This window comes from Nannospalax galili, unplaced genomic scaffold (genome assembly GCF_000622305.1).
Source record: "Nannospalax galili isolate Female #2095 unplaced genomic scaffold, S.galili_v1.0 scaffold600, whole genome shotgun sequence".
Classification (NCBI taxonomy): Eukaryota; Metazoa; Chordata; class Mammalia; order Rodentia; family Spalacidae; genus Nannospalax; species Nannospalax galili.
In genome coordinates, this window is record NW_008348789.1 from 6,716,183 (window position 1) to 6,727,982 (window position 11,800).

Below are 11,800 nucleotides of genomic sequence, written 5' to 3' on the forward strand. Positions count from 1 at the left end.
CTGACAGCATAGATCTCTCATTTCAGTAAATTATGCTATGTAGCAAAGCATTTTATTTGTGTACAATTAAGTTTTTCATAGTTCAGGTGATATGAAAATTCTCCATAGATACTAGAAAATCTATAGTCTTTCTCCTGAGGAGCTCATTAAATTATAAACACTATGTTTTTAAGGCTACAGGATGACTCTGACTCTTTGAAACCTGTACATGGGACATGTTAAAACATAAATTATGCTATGTAGCAAAGCATTTTATTTGTGTACAATTAAGTTTTTCATAGTTCAGGTGATATGAAAATTCTCCATAGATACTAGAAAATCTATAGTCTTTCTCCTGAGGAGCTCATTAAATTATAAACACTATGTTTTTAAGGCTACAGGATGACTCTGACTCTTTGAAACCTGTACATGGGACATGTTAAAACAAAGGTTCTCAAATGTTTTGTGACTAAGGACATCTAATATTCCTTGGTGAAAATGATTATCCCATGCCCCAGTTCAAAAATTTAGACTATAATGACATGACTGGAATATATTTAAAAAAACTAGTAATTACTGTTATAAAGAGATGGCAGAAGAAAGTAATAAAAATATGAGAAATCAGGAGTATAGGAGCAGACATGTCATTTGTATGAAGGATGTCTGTTTTGACTGGAATGGCTTTAATGTCGTAAAACTGTAAACTTGGAAGCAATTCAGTTCTTCATGTTATAAATATATGTATTGACAAAACTCGATTTCAAGTCCATTTCTTGTAACTGGCTTATAGACTATATAGTGAGATACTATATCAGTAAGCCTTAGAAATAAGAGGGAAGATTTAAATGTATGATGGAACCGAGACAGATATGAGGTTTGCTGTTGGTGGTAGTGAGAAAAATATTATCTTCCCAGGTCATTAATTTATAAATGTTACTGTATTGAGTCAGCACTTGAAAACACGATCCACGTAAAATGAATTAAAATAACACAGTGAGAAATATTAATTTTCTAAACAATAGCTTGGCAACCTGAGATTCTACTTGGTTAGTGCTATGTCCATATCCCTTTTGTATTAAACATTTAGAAACCTGAGACCTTTACCCATATTTACCATAAACACACACACACACACACACACACACACACACACACACACACACACACATATACAAGCTCCTACTAATCTGTTAACAACCTAGTACAGGACATGCACTGAGCTTCATGTATAGCATTCTCTGGACAATGGAATAAGCTACTCCTACCATTAAAGACAATCAAACTGGGATAGTGGGCATTAGGACAATAACTCTAAATATATCCAAATATGAGAATACAATAGCAGATCCTACCAACAATGACCTTAGATATATATACAACAGGCTAAAACTGTATCACCTATTGAACTTTTATGAAGACTCTTACCATCTTATGCCTATAGAGTTGAAGCCTTAGTAAATAAACTACTCCTTTTATAATCTCAAAAGTAAGTCTCTAACAATAATCAGATTCTTTGAAAATCTTCACTCATGTGATCCACTTTAATCATGTGTATTTCTGATCTGTGCTATTATGCTCCTTTGATAAAGTATCCTCGCTACATTGAAATGATCTTTTATTTTATTCTTAATTAGGAGGCCAAAAACTTGAAAACCTCAGGCTGAGACCCAGACCATCAGTCACAATTTCACAAAGACTAACTTGAGTGGTTGAATAATCTGTAAAATCTTACTCATTGCAATAATATGGAACACTGAAACTGAAGTAATGTGGAATGTTTCCAATGAAGAGGAAATATATACCAGGAAAATTTTGCTTTAAATCAATTTAATGCTGAGAGAGAGAGACAGTGAGAGAGAGAGAGAGAGAGAGAGAGAGAGAGAGAGGACAATGATGACCGGTGGTTGTGCTTGTGAATATTAGATTTGTCCCTATGGTTAGAAAGAGGGAGATTTATAGCTCTAGTTGGAATTTCTGAGAACTGAAAATGTTTGTACACACTGGCCTCCACCTGAACATGATCACCTCAGAGCAACAGGTGCAGTTTCTCCATACTGCTGTGGTTTGAATAAAACAGGAATTTAATGAAGAATAACTTCAAATGTAAGATAATAAGGTAATCAGTCAATTTAGATGTCCATGAATAATTATGAATAATATAAGGATCATTTTCACAATGTTAAATCTAAAATAAAAGAAAAAGAATTGTTGGTGCAAGATCCAGCAAGCCTGCACACACTGATGGTATCACATTATGTTCTGGGACATAGATCCAGCAAGCCTGCACACACTGATGGTATCACATTATGTTCTGGGACATAGATCCAGCAAGCCTGCACACACTGATGGTATCACATTATGTTCTGGGACATAGATCCAGCAAGCCTGCACACACTGATGGTATCACATTATGTTCTGGGACATAGATGTAGCACGTCCATAGCACCTGCAATCTTTCAAATAAACTGCAGTTTCTACAACTCAGAACTGGTATACAGTATTTTTTCCCTTAAATTCAACAGTGGTATTCCTAAAGTATGCTGCTCATGACCCCAAGATCCAATGAAAAACATATTGCACGCTAATCTCCCCCAATCCACCTCTTTTTAGAGCATTAAATTTGCAATAATGACCTCAGTTTTCCCTTTCTTTGTTTTTCTTTACAATTTTCAACCCACACTTGACTGTGTAAACATGGGACTTGTTCCCTTGCACTGGTTCTTGTCACCAGGCACGCTGTCCCTGTTCTGCTATCTCTTACAAGCCTGACTGCTACACTCAACTCCCTTCCAGGCCCATTTCCAGTCAGAAAGTGAATGCAAAGCGAGATGCAGCAGCGAAGAGGGGTTTCTAAAATTGGAGGTAGACCCTATTGACAAAATGTTATTAGTTCCTGGCATCTAAGAGGTTCTCATGTTGGAAATGGTACTTCCTGTTTTACATTGAATCATCTCCCAGAATGAAAGCCAAGTTAAAGCGCAGAGATACTTACAGTTAAATGCACTGCCTTTAAAGTGGAGGAAGAGTGGGATGGGAATAATGGTTACAGGGCTGCAGCAAAGCAGTAAGAGTGAAAAGGGAACTGCAGCGCAGCAGCAACGTGGTGGAGGAAGGAAAACACAAGGCATCCAAACAAACAAATCAGTTGTCACAATTCATTACTAGGGCACCATATATAACTATGTAGTTGCCAATGTGATATTTAATATACTTCTTTGTGTCTGAATTATTGAAAATCTCTGAACACATACTAAATTAAAAGACCTGTGAGCTTATTTACTTTCTATCCTATTTCTTAAAATTGGTGTAACATTTACTTTTGGCAATTTGAATTTTTCTCAAATGATGAATAATTAGAGACCACTATTCTTAGGAATTCTAGGTGATGGAAGCCAAACATTGTAACAGAAAAATGGGTAAATTATCAAAAAATATATTTGGGCTAATGAAATATGAATAAAAGAAATAAAACACATATTAGTGATGGTTTTCTTTTTCATGGAAAGCCAATATAATCTATGGGTATGCAGAGTATTTTACAATAATGTTTTCTCCAAATCGATCTCTCAATCCGTATTTTAAATAGCAAATATCATTTTTAGGCCATTACAGATATGGAATTCTCCAAAACTATTACTTGAAAAACTTTTCAGTCTATGATAGGGCTCCTCAAGTTCTTTCCATATAACTGTTTTTTCTATATTCTCTTCTAACATTAGAAAAGTAAAATTTATAAATATAGTTAATGAAAGATAATCCAAGATAAATACAAATAACAGTTTTGGTCTGAAATACAATGTTGTTACTTTTGAATATGTCTAACAATCAATGTCATGTACAAGCATATTTAGTTGTAAGTATACAGAGGCGCTACTCTGAACCCAAATGTATGTAGGGAATGTGAAAGTCTTGAAGCTAGTGCTATATCTCTCAGTCAAACTATCTTAAAGCTGCCTCTGACTGGGGAAACCCAATGCCTGTCACAGCATCCTTGCTAAATCTAAACTGTTGCATCACTCAGCTTTTAAGTCCACTGTGGAATCTCATCACTTCCTTGATTTTAATCATTTCATGTCTTTGAGCTTCATTATTCATTTTTGAGTATAAATATTTGCAATGACAGAGTAGTTTTCTGACATGTAATATGCTCAAAAAGAAAATACCAGAAACAAAATATCTGTCAATTTTCTAAAATCATACTTTTCCAAAACTGGAAATTTCTTATTTAAATAAACTTACATTGTATGCTTTCTAATTGAAAACCAAGTTCAAAAGAGGTTTTCATGTGTTTTTTAATATTTAATCTTTGTATGTAGAATAGAGTTTTAAAGATATAGATAACATTGTTGAAACACTTCATTTCACAAATATAAGAATATATAGATAAAATATCTGAACATATAGATAAATGGTAACTTTTAAAATGGTTCACACTAAACCCAGGAGTATTTAAAAGGATCACTTCAGAATTAACATTCACTATTTGTGTCTTACAGAACTCATTTAAAAGCAAAACTCTTCTATTTTTGCAAATATAGTAACAATCTTCTTTGTCAATAATTGCATCCAAGAACTGAATTTGGAATAAAACATTAAAAGAGAAGTAGATATTCTCTGTACCAGTAAGTTTCCATATTACTACAAAAGAGAATTATTGATTTAACTCTTAAAATGTTGTTTACTGTTACAATTAAAAAATGTATAGATATTTTGAACTGCATTTGTAATTTTAAAAATTACTAATTCAAAATCATTTTTTTTCAAAGTCACTCAGTGCTGAAGGTATAACTCAATGGTAAAGCAACACAAAGCAAAAAATAAATAAATAATAAATGAGAGGAAGGAAGTAATAAAGGAAGGGAAGATGGGAGAGAGAGAGAGACAGGATTTTAACTTTAAAATTTTTTAAAGAAATGGGTAACACATGGAAGAGACAGAAATTTATTATTTCTCATCAAGTACTTACATTTATACATGCTCAGTACATCACGTATTGTGACTTTAGAGAATGCTAGCTGTAATGATCTAGAAGGAACAGCAATAATATAAATATTTGTGTTTGAATATATTATTAGTAGTTGTGTGTATATGACTACTATAAAGTAATATTTTTCATCTTATTATCCCATATGGAACAAATCTTCATTTAAGGATATTATCAATTTATTCTATTCATGTAAGAAATGTCAGTGCTGTAGTGATAAACCTTAGTTATAGAAAAAGTGGCAAGGTATGTAATAGGATATCCACAGCTCAATACACTGGTTTTGTACAAACAAATGAAAAATTATTTAAAAATTTTTCTCAGTATCTAATATTATCTAAATAAGGTTTGTGATAGCATTGTGATTTCTGTTTTATATAACAGTTTCCCCACCCACCATATGTGTGGGCAAAGTGATTATATTTTATAAGCTGTTCAAGAATCATGAACATTAATGGAAACAATTATTTCCAAGAAAAGCTTTTCCAAAGAGTCTAATTCACCTTTTTCACATCTTACCTCAATCTACCACAACACATACAGTTAAATTCAGTTTAAATTTTTTCTAAGAATGAAAAGGTTCTAATGCTATTTTTCTCAAACTTTATATTACTTATAGTTGCTTCATAAAAGAGGTTTATGATGCCAGGTATTACATCATTATAATAATTAAAGGATGTAATTAAGGTACACATAGAAATAATTGCTCATATTAGTTCTTTTAATTTTTGTTAAATATTTTGGGTCTTATACATACATATTCATATAATGATAAAGCTATATGTACATATAAACAGAAATTTAAATGAAAACACAGATCTAAATGCAAATAAGTAATTTGGAAATCTAAAGAATTTTGCTCCGTAATTTGATATTTTCTTAGATGGTGTGCTGGATAGTTTTACTGTCAACTTGACACACCTGGGTTGAAGGAGTCTCAATTGGGGAATTTCCTCCATTGGACTGGCCTGTGGCCATGTCTGTGGGGCACCTACTTGATTGTTGAGTGCTATGGGAGGGCTCAGCCCACTGTGGGTGGTGCCACCCCTGGGCAGGTGGGCCTGTGTTGCATAAAAAAGCAGGCCTCCAGGGTCCTGCCCTGAGTTCCTACCTTGGGCTCCCTGATGAACTGTGACCTGGGAGATGTAAGCTGAATAAACTCTTTCCTCCCCAAGTTGGTATTGGTCAGAGTGTTTTGTCACAGCATTGAAGAAAAAAATTAAAACAGATGGTTCATCTGTCTTACAAATAAAAGTTAAAAATAGATTCTCATTTCTTGTAAAATATTTACAAGAATATCAAGAATATTATGTGACTATTTGGGGAAATACTTCAGCTCTTATAAGACATTTTTATAGTACTTGGGCTGTGTACAAAAGATATATCTATAAGGGATTCTAATGAAGAAGAAAAAAAAAAACTTCTTTAAGAATGCTTATTACTGATGGGCATGGCACACCTTTAATCCCAGCACTAGGAAGGCAGAGGCAGGTAGATCACTGTGAGATCTAGGCCACTTGATCTACACATTGAGTTCTGGGCTAACTGGGGCTATAGGTAAGCCTGACTCGAACTGTACTCCCCCCGCCCCAAAAAGGAATGTTTATGAGTAATGCCCACTTTTACAAAGGGAGTATATGTTTTCATTAGTTTTTATCGCATTTATTTATTTGGTGAGAGCAAAAGGGTGTGCATGTGTGCCAAATCAGATATGTGGCAGTCAGAGGACAACCTGCATAAGTTGATAGTCTCCTTCTACCATATGGGTTCTGGGGGTCACTTTCAGGCAAGCTCCTTTACGTTTTGTGTCATCTTGCTGGTCCCTATAATGACTTTGGCCCCATGATGGGAATTACTGGTGTTTATTTGCCATAACTACATATCGTTACATGCAATGGTTCTCTCCTAAGTTGGAATGCCTTCCTGTGACATAGTTTCTTGTTAAATATGACTCTTCTAGGAATATGTATGGAAAAATATGAAGTTCCATTCTGCACTGTACATTCTTCTAGGATCTGCATATTCTAATAAAATTCTCCCAGATACAGGAACTTATTCCTGTGTATCAAAGAACATATTGAACCTTTCACCTGAAACTTCAAATAATAAAGACTAGTTACTAGTGTCTCCTCTGAAAGTTGTAATAATTATTTAGGGTAAAAAAACTAAAATGAAGTCACCCATGCTTTTGCATAATTGTAGAACCCACTCAAAAATAGTATGAGGAGAAAGATATCTTAATCCATATTTATAAAACAATCTTGAAGTTTTATAACTAAAAAGACCAGATCTTCTTGCTCATCAAGATAAATAGAAAATATGAGATCATTTAATTCCTCTTGTGATTGATTTATAATTTGTCATAGATAGAACAGGGAGCAAGAGAGAGCGAGAGCGAGTGAGAGAGAGAAACTAACAATAACAACCCATGAAATTTCTATTGTCGATTCCCACTCAATAAAATCCTCTATTACAAGACAAGAACTTTAACCAACTAACTGATATCCATGTTTATATGGGCAACACTAATCGCACTTAGTGGGTTATCAAAAAGAAAGAAGAGATGAATTGGGGGGGGAATGTTGGGAGGATATGGGGGGACATGGAGGTAGGAAATGGGGTGGGGATATGATCTTATTTCATTGTACAGATATATAAAATTCTCAAGAAGAAAATTATAGTAAAAACTTATTATTATTTCTATATTTAGGTAGTTGTTTTGTGACAGGGTTTCTTTAAAATCTTTTGGTCAGGCTCCAGAGACTGCATATATTCCAACACTTTGCATTTATAATGTGGCTATAAGGCCATTGCTAAGAGTGCTAAATTTAGGAATAAGCACATTAACATTTTACAACTGCAATAGAAATATTTAAAAGCACTGAAAGGACACTCTTCACTGTGCACTCCTTAGCATATTTTAGTGGTGAGTATAATGTTGCTTCCAAGAAGAGAAATTGGAATAACTATTAAAGACAAATCTTTGTCAGGACATTTAACAGTATAAAACAGTTACTGCAATCTATCATCTATTTATCATCTATCAGTTTTCTATCTTCTACTTATCTATCATCTATCTGTCTATCATCTATCTATCATCTACCTATTATCATCAATCTATCACCTATCTATTATCTATATAGTTCTATATAATAATTATCTATCTATCCATTTATAATCTATCCATTCTATCAATATCTATCTAATCAATCAACTATCATCTATCTACCTGTTTATCTATCTCCATGCCTATCTACCTATCTATATCTATCATCTCTATCTATAATGAAATTATCAAAATTTTCTTATATTTTTGGACAGCATGCGAAGTTTTTCATATACAATTCAACATATTTGGATATATAACCCAATATTCCAAACCTCAGCTTTCTCATGGAAGAAATTAAAATATTAATTATATCTAAAGTTTTAGAATTTTATGTAAGTTCCAAGTTAAGAGACCATCACTGGTTTTGAGATATTTGGGACATATTTAAGAGACAATTCTTTTTTAAAACAGAGAAAGTAAATTTTTATATATTAGAAAATATTTCTATTTACACAATTTAAAATGGTCCCATTTCAAAATTTAGCATCTGAAAAAAATTAAATTTAAAACAAGCAATATTAAATTATCCTTTTAGTCCTGAATTATGGCACTACATAAATATAAATATGTACTTAAATTTGGAAGTATAAATATTCAAAATGTTTTACATATTTTAAAGCATCACACGTTTTTCAAATGTAATTTGATTCTATATTACAAATGTGCATTCGAGCAAAAAGTCTTAAAATAATGCAAACTAATGATCAGTTACACGAAGCATCTGTTGTAATGCCTAATAATGATCCAACCAGACTGCTCACTTCCACAAAGAACAACTCACAGCCAACGTTCGCTGATGACACAATCATATGCATTTTTCCAATTAACTTTAATTAGTTTTTTTTAATGTGTGTTATAGTGCCCTGTTACTTACATACTTTACATTGCATAACTTTAAGAATTTGCCAAAGCACTTTAGTTTAGCTCACCTCCTACTATGTGGGATTAGTGTGGAAAGGAGTATCTGCCTCCTATAGCTGGTGATAGCAGAGGAACGATAATCATATAAGTAAAAAAAATCCCACTAAAGTGATCTCACCTGGTGAGAATATCATAGGATCGATAATGGATCGGCTAAGCTATGTTTCAGGTGGAACACAGGAAAATACAAAAATGACACCTCTCCCTGCAAGGTGACATTCAGAAGAGATTCTCATCTACATGCAATGTATCATGTCAAGCAATATAACATTCGAAAGCATAATTTGACATCCACTTTGAATTATGGTGGGTATAGAGACATTACAAGGTGTTTTTATTTCGGTTAAGCAATAAGATAATAATAATGATCCAATTGCATAAACCATTTCAAATTCTGTTTCAAATAACTAGTAGTGTAATATGTGAAAATGTATTTTTCATCTTAGAAAATAATATCTTATGTAACTATTGACTTACTAGAATTACTAAATCTGTTTAACATGAAATTATGTGCAATTCTTTTAAACTGGCATCACTACCTGCTTACTCTAATGTATTTCTCCATTAATTATTGCTAGAACTCAATTTGCTTATAACATATATTATACTTTCAGCTTTCTCATTTTTGAAAACATACAAATACATATGAGAATGGTGGTTTAACATATAAAAGTATTTCTATTAAAAACATTCAATGGTTTATGTACTCTACATTTGAGAAAACTTTTGTTGAACTGATGATATATTTGCTGACAGAACCCAAGGCACATGATGCTCATTTCTATCTGAGTTCTTTGGTGATTTGTGTTGGAGTAGCTTGTCATTTTCTTATCTTTCACAGGATCTGTTCAATCCAGCATTAACTGGTTTCATAGTTACAGGGATGCATTCCTCACTTGACAGAGCATTGCCTAGGCAATGAATCAGTGCCTGAACTGAAAATAGTATTCATATTTTATCAGATTCAGGAGCTATCTTTTTAGTCTAATTGAGAACATAAAAGACATAACTCTTCTGATTTCTAGATATCCCTAAGTGCAACCAAATGGAGAGTCTTTCATACAAGAGCTATCACTTTGTTAATATCACAAAATGAATGATTTTCGATGACGGGGATGTTATTTTTAAAATGCTTAAGAATCTCCTGTATTTATCACATAAGAAATGACAATAAATCTCCAGAAAAGACCACCAATATCTGCACAAACCTATAGCCTATTGCATTGTCATCGAAGTTGATCAGACAAATAAATGTAAACTTATTTGCTAAACTTCATAACTTTTCTTTCATCCTACAATATTAATGTAGAACACTTTCTGAGAACGTCTTTTTTACAGTGTCTATAAATATCTCATTTTGGAGACATTATAAACAGTACTGTAAAATAATCAAACATTTTTTAAGATTCTTGTGCTTGCAAGAGATTACTTGATCTGAATGGTGATACTGATTGTGCAATGGAAAGGCAAAACAAAAATGTTCTGTCAAATCAATGCCACTTCAAACTTCAAATGCCCAAATTTGCCTTTGACAGACCTTTTCCCAGGTTTTCATTAAATCTTTCAACATTGAGATACATTTTTATTACAATTATGTGAGTTAGAAATAAATATGTTATAGGACTCCCTTATATCGGGGAACATTATTGCATTAATCTGAACATAAAATGTCTATTTACATCTGTGACACATTTCCTATCTACATATCATTTTTGCTATTTAAAGAAACAATCAGTTCTTATTAAATTATGAATAAAAATGCTTTTACAAATTCACAGATCTAATTCAAATTAATTAGCAAAAGTTATGAGAAAACTAGGCATATATTTAAATCAGTATAATAATGCATATAATCATGTTTATATTTGAGAAATTCAAAGCCACAAGTATGATTTAAGACAGTTTGAACTTTGGTTTTATTTTTTCAGTAATAATCCAAAAGAGCATTTCAGGACTGTAAAACGAGCATGGTAGATATCACAAATTTTTAAAAGTAAAATAAAAAGCAAATACTACATATTTTGATTTTGCACATTTAAATTTTTTTTTTTCAAATGTCATGTAACCATTCTCACCTGCTTCCAAATATTGAAAGAGAATAGAGCTGCACAGAAAAACACCTCAAGTAAAAGAGCAGTATTTATACTATGATATAAGACAGCAAAAACAGCTTGGGTTCTGTTTTCCAGCAAGGTATATAACACTTACCTTGTTTAGTAGCGGACCTGCATTTAGCCTCACTCAGCAGGGAGAGTTCTGCTGTTGGTTCTGTTTGGTTCCTCCTCTCTTTTTATAGTGTCTTCATAGCTGAATCTTCCTGCTTCTCACTGTGCCTCTTTCAGCACCACTTTTAAATCAGGCAGGAATCTGAAGCTAAAGGAACTCTCTGATTGGCTTCCATTCCGCGTTTCTGATTAATAAGAAACGTCCCTCACGTAAGAAGAGATTGCAGCTGATGGCGCTGCAGGGCTCCAGGTTTGAGGATGGGGCTGTGCGGATCTCTTAGGGCAGGGCGATTTGCAAGTGAATAAAGTGGGAAGCCTGAGGGAGGGAGATTTGTCAGAGACTCACCATTAGAGCAAATAACGCAGTGTTTTTGTCTAGGTTAATCAGCTCTGTATAATCTGTTTGCAGTTGGGAGAGAAAGGTCACAGCCCCTCTGCAACCCCTAAATAACCTGCAGAATATGTATATCACGCGAAACATGCTGCTTTCCAGAGGAATTCTGTGCGCACTCCTTGCACAATTCACTGATTCTTATTACAAGTCAGGGCAACATTCTGAGTTTAAGAGATGTAAAAGAAAGA

General features: G+C 33.2%; 1 protein-coding gene across 2 annotated transcripts in view; it reads right to left on the reverse strand.

The window, feature by feature from the left end:
- Window positions 1-11,454, reverse strand: part of Cdh9 (cadherin 9) — a 173,356-nt gene extending 161,902 nt beyond the window's left edge. For both annotated transcript variants that reach the window (XM_008846028.1, XM_017801329.1), the window contains exon 1: window positions 11,202-11,454. The gene's annotated coding sequence lies outside the window, so the exon portion shown is untranslated. The remainder of the gene's footprint in view (window positions 1-11,201) is intronic.
- Between the last annotated feature and the right edge of the window lie 346 nt (window positions 11,455-11,800).